Below are 14,192 nucleotides of genomic sequence, written 5' to 3'. Positions count from 1 at the left end.
CCGCCTCCCCTTCCTGCCCTCCCCCTTGTGAGAGCCCCGGAGCTCTGCGCTCGCTGCCGCGGCCCCCGGGACATCCAGCCTAAAGGAGAGTGGGGCAGGGATTTTTCTGGGGCAAGACGCTTCAGCCTGCCAAGGCTGACTGCTCCCGAGCCTCTCGCGGGCCCCCAGGTGCGACCTCTCTACCTTTCCAGCCACCCCAGTGCCCCGCTCCACCCCTCCCCGCCCCGCCCCCGGCTTCCTCTTCAGAATAATTTCTCTTCTTTCTCTCCCTTTTCCTCGCTGTGTGCTCCCCCCATATACACACAGCCAGGCTTGCACGGAAGGCCCCTCCTTTCCCCTCTCCTTTGCACTTCCTGAAACCCCACTAGCTAGACAAAGATCCTGCTGACCGCAGAGAATCATTTCCTTTCTTTAAATAGGTGCCCACATTTCGTTCACAGCCGTAGCCTGGGGTCACTTCTTTCAGGGAGCTCCAGAATTGAAGCCAGTCTCTCCTTGCTGATCTTCCTGGACCTGGGCCCCACCCTTTTACTCTTCCCTCTCTCCTCTGCAACCCGAGTTTACACACACGCACCACCACTACCACCACCACTCAAAACCACAAGCAGATGGTGCCAAACCGGTATGCTCACTCTCCAAGGATAGCAGGTCTGGCTCTGGTGCCACCTTCACACTTTTGACATCATAAATTCCAACTAAATGAGCTATTTGTTTAATAAAAAGGAGACCAGGTGCAGTGGTTCACACCTGTAATCCCAACACTTTGGGAGGCTGAGGTGGGAGGATTGCTTGAGCTCAGGAGTTCGAGACAAGCCTGGGCAAGACCCTGTCTGCACAAAAAATGAAAACATTAGCCGGACGTTGTGATGTGTGCCTGTGGTCCCAGCTACTCAGAAGGCTGAGGCAGGAGAATCACTTGAATCCAAGAGTTCAAGGCTGCAGCTAGCCATGATTGTGCCACTACACTCCAACCTGGGCAATAGAACAAGAGCCTGTCTCTTAAAAAATTAAAAATAAGGCCGGGTGCAGTGGCTCATGCCTGTAATCCCAGCACTTTCGGAGGCCGAGGTGAGTGGATCACCTGAGGTCAGTAGTTCAAGACCAGCCTGGCCAACATGGTGAAACCCCATCTCTACCAAAAATACAAAAAAATTAGCCAGGCATGGTGGTGCATGCCTGTAGTCCCAGGTACTCAGGAGGCTGAAGCAGGAGAATTGCTTGAACCTGGGAGGCAGAGGTTACAGTGAGCTGAGATCGCACCATTGCACTCCAGCCTAGGCAACAAGAGTGAAACTCTGTCTCGAAATAATTAAATAAATAAAGTAAACATAAAAAAGAAAACACCAACACAAGTGCCTTTTTACACACCAGTAGTACCCCTTGGTCTCTTTGAGGGGTGGTGGGGTGTGCCCCTCTGCAGCTCACTGCTGCCTGACAGTCTGAAGCCCACACACAGGGAGAACCTGGCAGCCAGGAGACTGGGAGGGATTTCTGGCCCAGGCTTTTCCAGCTGTATAACCTTGAGCAACTGTCTTGTTTTCTGAGCTTATGGTTCTCTTTCTGTAAGATATGAGTATTGAATTTCACTAGACTGTTTCTAGGGCCTTTTGTATTTTCTCCAACCTTTTATTTTGAAATTTTGAAACAGAAAAGTTGAAAGAATAGTACAATAAACTATGCCATCTACCTAGCTCCAACTATTGCTTTTTGCCACATTTGCTTTATTGATAGATATAAAAACAGAGATATATTTGCCTAGATTATTAGAAGGTGACAGACATCATGAGGTTTTATCTGTAAGTACTTCCATTCACCACGCATCTCCCAAGAAGAACGGCATTATCTGAACTAGGCACAATACCATTCTCATGCTTTATTTATTTTATTTTATTTTATTTTATTTTATTTTATTTTATTGCGATAGGGTCTTGCTCTGTCACCCAGGCTGGAATGCAGTGGCACTATCTCGGCTCACTGCAACCTCTGCCTCCTGGGTTCAAGTGATTTTCAGCCTCCCGAGTAGCTGGGACTACCGGCACGCACCACCGTGCCCAGTTAATTTTTGTATTTTTAGTAGAGATGGGGTTTCGCCGTGTTGGCCATGCTGGTCTCAAACTCCTGAGCTCAGGTGATTCGCCCAGCTCGGCCTCCCAAAATGCCAGGATTACAGGCGTGAGCCACCACATCCAGCCAATTATCATGCTTTTAAAATTCCCATATCATCTAATATTCTAGAACAGTTTGTCACCTCTAAAACACATTAATAACAATGACCCCTCAAAAATTCCCCCAGAACTTTTCATTTTTAATAGCTAACATTTAGTGAGCACTTACCATGTGCCAGTCCATATGCTACACACTTTACATGTATGATCTTATGTAATCCTCACAATTACTCTGAGTTGTGTTCTTGTGATCTTTTTATTATTCCCACTTTATAAATGAGGGAGCTGAGTAAGTTGCCCAAAGTCACAGGGTTTGTGGGAAATGGAGACAGGTTTCAGACACGGGCAGTCAAGCTCCAGAGCCTGTGTGGTTGATCCTCTTAACTGTGCTGCCTCCCTCCAGCATCTGGTAGACCATAGACTAGCAGAGCAATGACCACATCTCCAGCTGTCTAATTTGCAGATGAAAACACTGAGTCCCAGAGGATAAGTGACATGCTAAAGAAGTTAAAGACAGGTGTCTCATTCTACCTTATAGTTTGGCATAGGATTTGGCATAAAGGACCAAACAGAATATCTATGAATCCTGCAGTGGTCACTGGTAATAAATGAGCACATAATCTGATTATCGCCATGTAAATTTCACAGTTCCTCCCACTTGATTTTGATCACATCAATTACACAACCTTCTGGAAACCACTCTCTTAACTTGATGACTAGATATCCAGATGAGGCCATTCAACAAATCTATTCATTCAACATCTATTTGTTGAATGCCTACTGTGTATCAGGCACTCTTCTAGGAACTTGGGATACAGTCATGACTAAAAATACAAAGCCTCTGTCCTTATTGTACTTATATAGTAATGGGGGTAACAATCCATGACATAAGCAAATATGTGTAAAATATGGCAAATTGTGATCACTGCTAGGAAGAAGACATGGTAAGGAGATAGTGATAGAGAGGGCTTATTTTAGAAAGGAATAGTCAGGAAATACTTTTTTTGATAAGGTGAAATTTGGGTAGAGCCCTGAAGGAAGAGAGAGACCTAGACATATAGATACCCGGAGGAAGAGTGACAAGGCAAACAGGACAGAATCCAAGTGCCCTGACGCAGGACTGGGCTTGGTATGTTCAAAGAACAGCAGGAGGCCAGGCATGGTGGCTCACACCTGTAATCCCAGCACTTTGGGAGTCCAAGGCAGGTGGATCACTTGAGGACAGAAGTTCGAGACTCTACTGGCCAACATGGCAAAAGCCCATCTCTACTAAAAATATAAAAATTAGCCAGGTGTGGTGGTGGTTGCATGTAATCCTAGCTACTTGGGAGGCTGAGGCTGGAAAATCACTTGAACGTGGTAGGCGGAGGTTGCAGTGAGCTGAGATTGCACCACTGCACTCCATCCTGGGTGACAGTGTGAGACTCAGTTCCAAAAAATAATAATAATAATAACAAAAAATAGCTGGGAGACCAGTGTAGCTAGACCTGAGGTGAGCAAGGGCAAGAGAGTTGGCAGTTGAGTTCAGAGAGGTAGCAGGAATCAGGTCTTCCAGGGTCTTGTAGGCCCCGATAAAGACTTTAGATTCTACTCATAAAGTGAGATGGCAAGCTTAAGAAGGTTTAGCGTAGGGGTGTGACATCATCTAATTGCAGTTTTTAAAATATTCCACTGGATGTCAGAGGGGAGGCAAGACTAGAAGCTGCAAAACCAATCAGGAGGTTGTTAGAGCAGCTCAGGCTTAGAAGATGTGGTGGTGGCTTAGAATTTGGTAGTAGCAGTAGAAGTGGGAAGAAGTGGCCAGATTCTAGAAATAATTTGAAAGTAATGCTGAGAGGATCTTCTGATGGATTGATGTGTGGTATAAAGAAGACAGGCCGGGCATGGTGGTTCATGCCTGTAATCTCAGCACTTTGGGAGGCCAAGGCGGGTGGATCACTTGAGATCAGGTGTTCAAGACCAGCATGACCAATATGGCAAAACCCTGACTCCACTAAAAATACAAAAATTAGCCAGGCATGGGGGCACACACCTGTAGTCCCAGCTACTCAGGAGGCTAAGGGAGAAGAATCACTTGAACCCAGGAGGCAGAGGCTGCAGTAAGCTGAGATTGCGCCACTGCATTCCAGCCTGGACAGAGAAAGACTTTGTCTCAAAATAAATAAATATATAAATACATAAATACATAAGAGATAGTCAAAGATGATTCTAAGTCTTGAGATCTGAGCCATCAGAAGAAAGGAGTGGTTGTCTACTGAGAGGGAAGACTAGGGACTGAGTAGGCCTGAAGGGTTGGGGTACACAGCATTTTGGTTGTGTTTTGTTGACTTAGGTTTGAAGTTTGATGTATATGTTATAAGTAAATTATAAGGGAGGAGGAGGAGTTGGAGATATAACTTCAGGACCCTTCACTATGTGGATAGCATTTAAAACCATGGGACTAGAGACATCAAGGGAGTAGGCATAACTAGAAAAGCTGTCCAAGAACTGATTCAGGACACTTGGTCACTGACAGGCTGGAAGACAAAAGACTGAGAAGAGGGGCCAGTGAAGTAGGAGGAGACCCAAGAGAGAGTGGTGTCCTGAAGCCAAGCAAAGAAGGCTGGAAAGAGAGTCTTGCCTGCCATATTGAACACTGCTCGCAGGTGGAATAAGATGAGAACTGAGAAATGACCACTGGACTTGGCAGCAAGAAGGTTCACCAGTGACCTTGACAAGAGTGGTTTTAGTGGTGCAGGGATAAGATCCTGATTAAAGTGGGTTTGAGAGTTAGCATGGAGGAAAGGAAGGAGAGGCACTGAGAGTGTAAACAACTCTTTCTGCTGCAAAGGGAAGCAAAGACTAGCATGGAGGTCCAAGGGAGACATGAAAGCAAGGGAGGTTCCTTTCAAGAGGGAAGACATTAGGGCATGTTTGTCTGCTGACAGGAATCGTCTAGTAGAGAGGGAAACACTGATAGTTCAGAAAAGAGAGGGTTAATTGCAGGAGCAAGCCCTTAACAGGCCAGTAGGGAATGGAACACAAGGCAGAGAGGGGATGGCTTGGGAGAGGAGCACAGACAATTTTCCACAGAGGTGAAAGAAGCACGGTAAACGGCCACAGATGGGAGCTGGTTAGGAGGTTTTGTCACATAAAGAAAAACCTGAGCTCCACTCCTGCTCCCCTTCTACTAGCCAACAGCTTTTCACACATCATTCAACCATTACCTCTAGAAAGCTTGGTCCATCATTCAACCAGTACCTATAGAAAGCTTGCTCCATGCCAAGCATGGAGCTGGCACTTCCCCGTGTAGCCCAGAGAGAGTTCTCCCCATTGACGTCACAGGACTAGAGTCTACAGAGGGCTTTGAGATCACTCACGCAAGGATAAATGATCCCTTTTAATATCCAACTGCTCTGATGGGAAAGAGGCTTTCACAGCCTCACCCTATTTCCCCTACATTGCCTCCAGCGTTGTAACAATCTGGACAGACCTGAAGTCTTAGTGGCCTCAAAGTGGAAGCCACAGAGACAGACCCACATTCAGAGTGGGGAGCGTTCCATGTTGCGCTGACTCAAGGCTGTGATGGGATGCTAGAGGATGGGATGTTCCCAAATGCAGTCATCTGGACTTTAACCCCTATATTTGAGGCAGAGAGCTCTTTGAGATTTAATCTGACTAATCATTATTATCCAGCTGCCTTGGGACAACCCAGTCCTATGCAAGAGCCTAACTCTTTGATTTTTTTTATCATAAATTAATGAGTTCACCCACAAAATAACATCAAAGAAGATCCACTAACTAATTCAGTGTTATCATCCGCCGATCTGCGGCTGCATTGGAAAGCCTCCCAATAAAGGACCACAGCCGGAAAAAGAAACCAACAGAAAGATTTGGAAATCATAATATCTGGAAAGAGATGAGAGAAAAACGAACTCTTGCAGACTGCAGAGAAGCCAGAGAATGAGCTAGCAAACCTCAGGAAGATGAAGAAAAAGCAGGGGAGACAAGGAAATTCTCAGCACTTGGGTCTGAATGGAAAACAATCGCATTCTGAATGCTTGAGGGGGAACTTGTGGTCTGGAAAGTCTTAAACGATGTCATCTCACAGCACACTGCGGAGACCACTAGGAAGTGTGTGGTAGGAAACGGCGTCCCTGGAGTCAGATGACACAGGTTTCAACCTCTGGCTCTGCTATTTACTATGTAATCATTAGCGAGTCTCAATCTCTCTGAGCCTCAGATTTCTGATCTGTAAAATGGTGGCAAGAATTCCCCCTCCCCAGATAGAATTCATCCAAATATTAGAGGCTTTCTCTAGATGTTACCTGACTCTTCCACATCTTGTCTTTCAAGAAGAAAACAGGAAAAGATTTATGGTGATGCCTTGAGAGAAATCTTCCCACACTGACATTTCTTGCAGGCCCAGTGGGATTTCCTAAAGCATAGAAGAGATATCGGCAAATATACTTCATTTCACTCGGCAAGCAGTTATTAAACATCCACTGTATGCCTCAGAGAGACGACCATGGGATGTTTCCAACCCACCAAGGACACCAACATGCAATCGAGAGATGGCCAGGGTCTGTGATAAGTGCTAAGGTGGAGACAGATTCTCCAGAGTTGGGGGCCCAGAAAGGTTTTACAAACTACATGGCATTTGATCGTGGCCTTCAAGGATTAGTGTCAGATTCCCAGATACCAGATGAAAAACAGTGTGCAAAGGCAAGGGTGCATGAAAGGTGCCTGGAAACACAGAACCTCTGGAACCTCAAATTCAAGAAAGCAGCTGCCAGGCAGAAATGGCAACAACAAGAAACATGAATGGAGTGGACATGCCCTAAAAATAGAACAAGAGCAAGAGTAGGCCGACTATGACACATGTCTGGAAGTGGAGTCACTAGGAGGTGACTAAGCTAAAGGGGAGTTGCCTCCCTCCCTCCCTTTCCTAACTTCATTCACAGTCTCTCTCTCTCTCTCTCTCTCTCTCTCTCTCTCTCTGTCTGTCTCTCTCTTCCCCATCCCCAGGAAGTGGAGTGGGAGGCAAGGTTCTATAAGTAGATTCTATAAGCAGATTCACAGCTGCACAGGAGAGACTGCAGATACTGAGATGACATTGGGGAATTATTGGCCAAAATGTTTACCTGTTGTTACAACAGCCACTGTACTGGAGGCCAGACAGAATGCCCATGGGACCTTTGTTCTAACAGTGGCTCCAGAGACCCTCTGAAGTAACAATCAGGAATGACTGACTGCACGGTCTCACTTCTACACCAAGAAAACTGGCAGCAAACTCACCAATCATTTCACACCATAGCCAACTGGGGGAAGACTGCAAGGTTTCTGGCTAAATTAAGGAAATTATTTCAGGAAGTAAATAGACATGAGCACAAAGGGTAACAGGTGCTTATAAAGCATCATTAATTACGAGAGCCAAAAGGGATCATAGAGTTCAAACCAATTTTAGCTGCAGAACCCTTTGTTCAAAGTCTCGCATGAAAGTCAGATACATAAAACAAATAGAAGAAAGTGGATTTGGATTAAATGAGGCAGAACTTGCTTGCTCTACCACCCTCCACTCCCTGCAGAAGTCCCAAAGCTATCTCCCATCATCGTGGACCTCCTCAAGTGCTCAGCAGAATTTTTTTTAATCATCAAAGTAACACATGCCTATGAGTTTAAAACCCCAAACATACAGCAAGACTTATTTTAAAAAGGCAAGAGTCCCCCACCAACTCTGTCCTGAGCCTTCCCAGTCTGTCTTCTTTCCTCTAAAAGAAATGACTTTTCACTGTTTTCGTGGTTTCTGTTTTAAATTCTTCTGATGATGATCTTTACTTTCTAAACGGTATACCTGTACTTTTTTTCAAGACAGAGTCTCGCTCTGTCACCCAGGCTGGAGTGCAGTGGTATAATCTCGGCTCACTGCAACCTCCGCCTCCTGGGTTCAAGTGATTTCCCTGCCCCAGCCTCCCTAGTCGCTGGGATTACAAGTGTGTGCCACCATGCCTGGCTAATTTTTGTATTTTTAGTAGAGACAGTTTCACCGTGTTGGCCAGGCTGGTCTTGAACTCCTGACCTAAAGTGATCCTCCTGCCTCAGCATCCCAAAGTGCTGTGATTACAGGCGTGAGCCACCGTGCCTGACCTATATACCTGTGCTTCTATCTCTTGATTTATTCACTTTAGAAACTTTGTCCTGTTTTCTTCAGCGACAGAAGAGAACTTGGGTCACACCGATGCCCTCCCCTCCCAATATAGTTATGTCACTATTTAAACTTATTTTTTATCAAAGTAATACATACAATTAGTTTAAAATTCCAACCAGGGACAAAGTCTTATACAGGCAGTAAAACACAGACGTTGTGTCCTATCTCTTCCTTCCCTCCTGTCCTTCCCATCCTCCTTCCCACTCAGGTAGGTTGGCTTGTGGAAAAGAGAACTCTCTGTTTAGTCCCCCTTCTAGTCCTTTTCTGTAGCACTCATCACCTTTTCTAGCAAACTGTATAATTTCCTTATTATGTCTTCTGTTTGTCTTGCCTGCTAAATTGCAAGCTTAGGTAAGGATCTTTGCTATGTTCACTGATGTATCCCAAATGCCTAGAATAATGCCTGGTTCAATAAATATTTGTTGAATTAATTAAAGCAGAGTTCTCTGGAAAGGGAGCTTCTTTGAGATACTGCTAGAATCTATCATTTTGTATCTAATTTGTTCTATGGGAGGGTGTATAAATGAAAATTTTATTTTGCAGATGATACTAAATTATAGACAATAGGAGTGGTGCCATAATAGATAAAGACTTCAGTTCAGACCCATTTATTGGCTTTCCATGTTTGGACAAATTGGTCCAATTACCTTGGAAAGAAAGTAGCTATTTGCTTAGCTTGGTAGAGACTGGGAAGGACATGAATGATGAGGAAGTGGCCTTTGCCAACCTCACTCTCCCAAGGTCAGTTTCTGCTTTGGAAAGGAGAACCAGAGGTCCCAGGGGTTACTGGGCCGCCAGGGGCCCCAGAGCCAGAAGCCCTTAGCCACGGGCTAAGATTGAGCATCTCCTATGTTCCAGGTACTGTTCTGGGCACTGGCAGGAAGGAGAGAACACCTTTCTCACCACATCGACGCCCAGCACTATCAGTCCCACGTTGCAGACGCATCTTGAAGTCCATCAGGACCAAGAAGCCTTTCTTGAACCATTCCACTCCCAAATACAGGGCTTTCTAGACACCTCCCTCATGGTTTCTATCTTACCATGCTTTGCCTGGTAAACTCCTTAGAGGTTCTGGAATTCCTGACCATTGCCCAGGTCACAGTGCAAGTTCCGGCAATTGGAACAGTTCCATAGTCTTCCGAGTTCTAGCAGCCATTTCACCATTTCCTGCCTCCACGTCATCTATTCCTCCTGCTGGGCCCCTGATATGCCCTTGGACCTAAAGCTTTCTTGGCCAAAAAGCGCTGGGGCCAGGTGCGGGGGCTCACACCTATAATCCCAGCACTTTGGGAGGCCAAGGTGGACAGATTGCTTGAGGCTGGGGGTGAAACCAGCCATGTTGGCCAACATGGTGAAACCCCATCTCTACAAAAAAATACAAAAATTATCCAGGTGTGGTGGTGTGCACGTGTAGTCTCAGCTACTCAGGAGGCTGAGGCAGGAGAATCGCCTGAACTCAGGAGGTGGAGGTTGCAGTGAGCTGAGATCGTGCCACCACACTCGAGCCTGGGAGACACAGCGAGACTCCACCTCAAAAAAAAAAAAAAAAAAAGTGTCATCCCTCCTCACCAAGGCCACAATACCCAGGACTCCTCTCTCTGCTGGGTCCAGTGCATCTGGCCCCCACCCACCACCCCTCCTAGCCCTTCTTACCACTTCTCTTCCACACACACTCCATGCCAGCCACAGCCAGAGTAGACTTTGGTTTTCCACTCTCTCAAATGTGCTATGCTCTCTCTCACTTCTGAGCTTTCACATGTGCTCTACCTGGAATATTCCTTGCTCTTCACCTGCCTCTTCACCTGGCTAAACCTCTTCTAGTCTCGATTTACAATTTCCTTCCCTGGGATAAAGCCTTTCCTGTCACTCTGGCCTTGGTTATGTGCACCCCTATTACGAGCACCCTATACTTTCCCTATAATAAGTCATTCTTTCTATAATTTATTTGTTTGTCTTCCCTATTACACCATAAACTCCTAAAGGCAGGAACTTTGTCTCCTCAACTGCATTCCTAGTGACTAGAATAGAACCTGGAACATAGTAAATGCTCAGTTAATATTTATACAGGCAGGTGAGTTGACTTACAGGAAAGGGAACATCTCCATTCAGTTTTCCAAGGTTGAGATAGGGAGAGGCATGGTTCCAATTGTAAAGAACTTTATGGTCTTGTGTGGGAAATCTGGCTCAGACACCATGACACAGTGAGCATCTGACAGGTGCCCCAGGAACCTGTAGAGACAGCAAGAGTTATAGGAAAGCTGAGGGGGGAGAGATCCCAGCAGTCTAGTAACAGAAGTCTTCCCCTCACCCATAGGACTAGAGGTGGATATTGAAAGATGAGGTGTTTTCTGCTTAGGGGAGGAAGATGCCAGACAGTATGGGGGTGGAGAGTGGGCAGCTGGAAGTTAAGAAAGGGGAAGGTATGTCTGGAAACAGCAGCCCATGCTGGCAGATTTGAACTACTCTGTCAAGAACCAAAGCTGGAGCCAGATCATGAAGGGCCATGAAAGCCAGGACTGGGCCATATAAGTAATGGGAGCATGTGAGGGCATCAGGAAAGCAATGTATTGGGACCACCCATCTGGGAGCAGTCTCGGGGATGGACGAGAAGGGGAAGGACCAGGTGGTGAGGCATGGGGCATGGCCTAGGAGTGAGGACAAAGGGACAGATGTGAGAAACATTTTCAATGGGGTCACCCAGGGCTGCTGCTTCTGACTGAGAATATGAAATGGAGAAGGGAGGGATGGAAAAAAGAATGCGGGATGCCCCATCCATCTCCATGGTTGAAAGATGCTGTGGTCAGAAACCATAAAGGCAGACCAGGTAAGAAGTACACATGGCAGATGTAAGGGGAGAGGAGAAGCCTTCATGGTTTTTCAGGACTGAAGGGATCATGTAAGACTGTGGGAAAAACTTGGGAGGCCTCTCTAGAATTGATGCAGTGAGTGATATCGTTTGTATATTTGTCCCCACCCAAATCTCATGTTGAACTGTAATCTCCAGTATTGGAGGTGGGGCCTGGTGGGAGGTGACTGGACCATGGGGGTGGATTTCCATGAATGGTTTGGTGTCATCCTTTTGGTGCTGTCCTCACAATAGTGAGTGAGTTCTCGCAAGATCTGTCTGTCTAAAAGCGTATGGCCCCCATGTGACATTCCTGTTCCCCTTTTGCCTTCCACCATGGTTGAAAGCTCCCTGAGCCTTCACCAGAAGCCGAGCAGATGTTAGCACCACGCTTCCTGTGAAGCTTGAAGAACTGTGAGCCAATTAAACCTCTTTTCTTTATGAATTACCCAGTCTCAGGTATTTTTTAAGACAGGGTCTCACTCTGTCACCCAGGCTACAGTCCAGTGATGCTATCGTGGTTCATTGCAGCCTCAACCTCCCAAGATCAAATGATTCTCCCACCTCAGTCTCCTGAATAGCTGGGACCACAGTTACAAGTCACCACGCCTGCCTAATTTTTGTATTTTTGGTAGAGATAGGGTTTCACCATATTGCCCAGGCTGGTCTTGAACTACTGGACTCAGGCAATCTGCCCTCCTTGGCCTCCCAAAGTACTGAGACTACAGGCACAAGCCACTGCGCCAGGCTGTGTCTCAGGTATTTTATTATAGCAATGCAAGAATGGCCTAATACAATAAGAATGTGTCACTTGACCTCAGGAGAGCATTAAAAAGAGCTAGGAGAAAGAGACTGGCTGTCTAGCCTTGGGCGAGATGGTGTAATTGAAATTGAAGATACCTCAGTTCAAATCCCAGCTGTGTGTCACTTACTAAGTCCATCACTGTGGATGAGTTAATTACCATCTCTGAGCTTAGGCTCCACATCTGTGAAGTGGAAATTGTAATACCAAAGTCACAGGAGTTTTGTAGGGAGTAAAATGACCTATGGAAAGAACGATGTTCAGCTCCTGGTCTGTAGCAGGTGTTCAGCAAAAGTAACTCATGGAGAGAAGGAGTCGGTGTAAGGAGAAAAAGATGACGGCAGCTGAAGACCCGGACGCTGGAGCACCACAGAAGCCCAAGAGGGAAAAGCCCTCCAGAAGGTGGATGAACAGTGTCAGGTATTATAGAAAGTTCAGGATGAACTGGATTGGCAGGAATTACATTACTGAGTCTTTAGAGAGCGTGATTTGGAGTACAAAAAGAGTCAGAAATCGCTACAAAGGCCAAAGTCAGGATTTTGGGGCTGCAAATAGATTATCCTATGAACATCATTTGAGAATAAAGACATCTGATTAACATAACAAGCAGTCTATAGGGTGGCAGCTCCAGAATTAGCTCCCTGGCCCCCCAGTGTCCCTAAGAATCCAGGCCTTTTTCATCCTTTCTCTACATCCCAAGCACACTGGCTTCTCATCCTCAGACTTACTGCCCGGACTTGCAAGGTGGCTGCTGCAGTTCCAAACATCATGTTCTCATGTATGAACATCCATGGCAGGCAGAAGGAGGGAGAACCTACTTCCTTTTTTCAAGGAGATAAATCTTCTCAGAAGCCTCCCAGTAAACATGCCCCTGTATCGTATTGACCAGAACTCGGTCCCATGGCCACGTCTAGTTGCAAGGGCAGCCAGGAAGCTATCCAGCATTTTCAGACTCTATAGGAAGAGGAAGGCAAGGAAGAAGAGGTTGAAAATAGCCAAGTATGGGTATGTGACCAGCACTACCTACCACACTACTCATTTATGAAATCTGGAAATCATAAATATGGGGACACTATAGATGATGGGGAGGAAGGGGAGAAGTAGGCTCCTACATTAGAGAGAAAAGAGCCCAGGCTTGAGAGAGAAGGAAAGCTGCATCCTTTTCTGCCATAGTCAAGAAGGGTAGAGGGTGGGCCTGGAAACAGACTCTGCACTTGATCTTAGCCAAAAGGCCGAGAAGCGACGGAAACAGACTCTGAAGAGGAGAGAGTAATCTTAACCTTGGCAAAGACAAAAAATGGCTGCTTTGAAGAATACACTGGAACATTGAGGGGGATCACAATGAGATACCACCCTCTAAATCAACAAAACTTAAAAAGATACCAACCATGGGCTGGGAAGGCTGTGGATCAACAGGAATACTTCTATACTGCCAAAGGGAGTATCAGCAGGTACAGCCGCTTTCGAAAACAATTTAGCCTTACTCCATAACCCAGCAATTCCACTCCTAGATCGACACCATTGCATCTGTGGGTCCAGTTACGAACTGGAATGTTCTCAGCAGCACTGTGAAAGAAAAAACCTGAAAACAGCTCCAAACATCCTTAGATCAGAGAATGAATAATTAAATCATGATCTACTCCCATAATAGAATAACTATATAACAGTAACCGACCAGGTGCAGTGGCTCATGCCTGTAATCCCAGCACTTTGGGAGGCTGAGGTGGGCAAATCACTTGAGATCAGGAGTTCGAGACAAGCCTGACCAACATGGTGAAACCCCATCTTTACTAAAAATACAAAAATTAGCTGGGCGTGGTGGCGGGCACCTGTAATCCCAGCTACTCGGGAGGCTGAAGCAGGAGAATTGCTTGAACCAGGGAGGTTCAAGTGAGCCAAGATCGAGCCATTGCACTCCAACCTGGGGGACAAGAGCAAAAAAACCAGTTATAACACGGATCTCAAAAAAACCAGGTTGAACAAAAAAGGCAAATGAAAGATACATACAGTGTGGTTGCCTTTATATTTACATAAAGTTCCAAAGCATGCAGAAACTAAAACAATATGTTACGTGGGGATGTAAACATAAGTGCGAAACTATAAAGAAAAGAAATAAAAAGATAAACACGAAATTGAAGAAAGCGATTAGCTGTAGGCAAACTTGGGGAGACGCAGACGCATAAGTCCAAATAG

General features: G+C 45.9%; 1 long non-coding RNA gene across 1 annotated transcript in view; it reads right to left on the bottom strand.

Annotated features, from left to right (window-relative positions):
• The window catches only part of LOC108534824 (uncharacterized), a 23,020-nt gene extending 10,098 nt beyond the window's left edge, over nucleotides 1-12,922 (bottom strand). Inside the window, exons 1-2 of the long non-coding RNA XR_001887044.1 lie at nucleotides 12,728-12,922; nucleotides 10,438-10,581 (exon numbers count right to left, since the gene is read on the bottom strand). This is a non-coding gene — a long non-coding RNA (uncharacterized LOC108534824). The remainder of the gene's footprint in view (nucleotides 1-10,437; nucleotides 10,582-12,727) is intronic.
• Between the last annotated feature and the right edge of the window lie 1,270 nt (nucleotides 12,923-14,192).

The sequence above is a fragment of the Rhinopithecus bieti genome, unplaced genomic scaffold (assembly GCF_001698545.2).
Source record: "Rhinopithecus bieti isolate Rb0 unplaced genomic scaffold, ASM169854v2 scaffold_425, whole genome shotgun sequence".
In the NCBI taxonomy this organism is placed as follows: Eukaryota; Metazoa; Chordata; class Mammalia; order Primates; family Cercopithecidae; genus Rhinopithecus; species Rhinopithecus bieti.
This window is presented reverse-complemented; position numbering and strand designations above follow the sequence as displayed.